The following is a 3,623-nucleotide window of genomic DNA, read 5'->3' as shown; positions in this document are numbered from 1 at the left end:
AGACAAAAAAATTTGGTATTTGGTGCAGAAGGTTGGAAGCAAGGCTTTTATGTGCAAAAGGAGAAATAAGCAATTGGATAGTGTGAAATGCCTTCTAGGATGAATTTAGGGACTCCTGCAATGGAAAAAGAATAGAATAATAGAGTGCCACTCCTACCAGAGAAGGGAATAGAAAATGTAAGAATATGAGCACAATAATGTAATTGTATTGGGAGCTATGTTTAACATATCAACAACAATTGTTGGAGTGGGAACTATTGCCTTACCTGAAACAATGAAGACTCTAGGACTCATCTCACACCTCCACCACTAGTGGCCCTCTTTTTGCAACCTACGCCACCATCTGGAGCAACCTTTCCTCCTTCAATTAATGCTTTGACTCCCCTGCCATGGCATTAGCAAGGAATATGGATAGTAACTTGACCTGCCTAACTAGTTCCAAAGACTTCTAGACTTGGTTTAGATGATGTTTTCAGAAATTTAATCCTAATGTTTGATGTGAATAAATAAATATTACCCTTACTAAAATTGGTATCAGCCAATCAAATAAGAGAAATTAAGAATGGAAAGTTAATTTAAAAATATACGTACTTTTTAACTTTAGAAATTGGGCAAATCTAACTATAAAATTTAATTAGGTGTAGCCACTAAAAACATTAGTTATAGGCGGGGACTAATAAATATAATTAATATAAAAAATATAATGTATCATTATAAATAAAATAATAATAAACATCAAATATAATAAAACTACATATACTTAATAAATATGATTTAGCAATTACATACCTATTCCACAAAATACACCAGGAATTCCTCTGCAAGCTCATGATCACCTGATTGAGAACTAGTTTCCATTGCATCCTTGTAAAGATTATCCTTTTTAGATAGTGCAACAGACTATCTCCATCTTTCTACTTTCTTGTAAATGAAAGCAGCAATATGACAGAATTCAAGAAGTTCATGTTTCTCAATCTAATTGAAATTGAAGCTCATTAGAATAATATTGAAATGCTAAGTTACATCCCATTTTGAACTTAAATGAATGAACTAAAAGAGATGTCCCTCTCACCTTCTGAGAAAGTACTAGCTGATCAAAGTTGTCATGCATATCTATAGATTCTCAAAGCCTATCATAATCTTCCTCTTCTACATAAATCTCATTCAAAGCCTCACGACTGTACCACAACCATGAATGGCCTCATAAGAAAAAGATGTCCAGCCTACATAACAAATACAACAGAACAAAAGAAATTCATGTGAAATTACTTCAAACCAAATAGCTACTAAGGGAGACATCTAGCAAAACTTAATATCTAACTGAAAGGTATCTTAATAATCCTTAGAAAAAACAATAGTTAAAAAGAGTGGAGAGGCATACCTTATGTGTGATCTCAACCACTTGTGTGTGGTCTACCCTAAGGGCAAGTACATTTAAGAGGTCATTAATAAGATCTGAGTGTTCTTGTAAATAAAAGTGGACAGCCTTGAAGTAAAATTAAACATTGACCACTTTAACTACAATATTGTTGAATTGCATATGATCCCATGCTTCTAAAGAATGGTTCATGATAGTAGTAGCAAAATTTTCATATTCATCATCTTGAATAAATAAATATGTAAGTTCCTTCCAGTGTTGCTATTCATCACAAAAATAGATAAGCCTGGGTATATTGACCCATGTTGAAAATAATTTGATATGTTCTATAAGATTGTCTAGGCAATATCTGGCATAAAGGATGCTCAACTCCATAAAGATGCCCATATGTGCACGCTCCAACCTCAGGCCACTTTCCATCAAAGATATGAGTTCATCAAAGTGACCTATGTTTTGATAGTAATCACTAACATCTTCCAAGTCATCCACTTGAAGTAAAATAAATGTTGAAACACCAACAACATCAATTTTCAACTTCACAGTTACAAATAAACACTGTTGATTAACTTTCCCAAATTATGATGAAAAAAAAATGATGATTTAAAATAAAAGCATCAATATCCAAAATATTCTCTCTTTATGTCACAATGGTTATTTACAATGAATAAACCATATAGAAAAGAGCTTTTGTTAACATACCAATTACCTATATAATGATATTCAAACCATAGATTTGAATCCAATCTGAACTCTTCAAAATCAACACAAGCAAAACATACTTCCTTCCATGTCTTGAATTTTTTTCCTTTTGAGAAGCATCAACTCCTCCTTGGAATTGACCAAGTTTGACAAGAGTGTTGTCAAGTTTTGCCCAGTTGGAAATGAAAGTGAAAATTATCTTACCAGCCTCATATAGATCTTCATCAAATAGAAGATCTCCCACACTTGTAAGATTAGTGACATTTGGCATCACGATAAATTCTTTAATTTCCCAAAGTCTATCAATCTTAGCATATGCATAGATAAGCTCATTGTCAACTTTTGGTTCTTTAATCTTTTTCCTTGCAATCAACAAATATTTAACCAGGTCATGATTCACATTACCTAGTTTTACTGCCCTTATCACATCAAGGAACTCTGTAGCATCATTAGCATGAACAAATGATTCAATAGCATCACTAACCATTCCCTCCTTGAGTTGTGCCTTCACAAATTGACTCCAGACTACATCCTCCTCAACACATGATCTAAACTCCATAGCCTGCTCAATGCTTTGAATGTTGTCTAGGAAAACATTGTCAGCTTATACATTTAGATTAAACTTCTTAAAGATGGCAAAGGCCTCCTCATACAACTCTGCTCCAACAATAATTTCCCCAGCTGCAGGGCCATCAAATTTGTCTAGCCTATTAATGTAATCCATTTCATGAGACTTATAAGCCTTAATGCCTGTCAGAATGAGAAGATTTTGCAGATTAGGATTTCCACTGAAAGTAGAATTTTGTAGAACAATCTTCTTTGGAAGTTCACTCAACTCATGTGGAAGATCATTAGTAATGAATAATGATTCTTCATGTTGAAGCGTCAATTCCTTTCCATTGACCATATTTCTCACTCTTGTATGTCACTTCTTGGTGGACATGAGATCTTTTGTTGCAAAGGAGCTAAATCACCTTTTCCTCTTGCACATCACATTAGAAGAAAGACATAATTTACAAAGAATACAACTATTTAGATATCAATTGGATCTATAAGTAGCACATATATTCTATAGCTAATAGCCTACTACAACCACGTGAATAAACACACTTATTTGATGTCTCATTAGGATTTACTTAAGAAAATAGTCCTTATTTGCTCAAAATTCAATTTTTTTAGTGCAAAAATTATTGTAGATGATTGTATACATGAATTCAATGACAAGAATTAAACATCAAGAAATAGAGGAACAACACAAGATAATACTATAGACAAGCACAATGGGCTGAAAAATCTTGCACAGAAGCCTATACCCTCTCTTGACACTGTCTCCATGTGAAGTTACAAGCTTGTGCCCTTCCCAGCCAGTCATAGATGACAATCAATAGCAGCAATATAGTAACACTTATAAAACAACTCTTCAACTTGTATAAATAACACTCTTTATTGTACTCAACTCACCAATAGTCCTTGCCATTACCAAACCTATTACATATACAAGAAGTACACAAAAGTCAGCAAAGACAACATGCATAAAACTAAAATG

General features: G+C 33.3%; 1 pseudogene; it reads right to left on the bottom strand.

The window, feature by feature from the left end:
* Window positions 1-789: 789 nt before the first annotated feature.
* Window positions 790-2,984, bottom strand: LOC149542881 (clathrin heavy chain 1-like; annotated as a pseudogene).
* Window positions 2,985-3,623: the final 639 nt, after the last annotated feature.

The sequence above is a fragment of the Cupressus sempervirens genome, chromosome 8, assembly GCF_028749045.1.
Source record: "Cupressus sempervirens isolate cs-2001-9-10 chromosome 8, ASM2874904v1, whole genome shotgun sequence".
In the NCBI taxonomy this organism is placed as follows: domain Eukaryota; kingdom Viridiplantae; phylum Streptophyta; class Pinopsida; order Cupressales; family Cupressaceae; genus Cupressus; species Cupressus sempervirens.
This window is presented reverse-complemented; position numbering and strand designations above follow the sequence as displayed.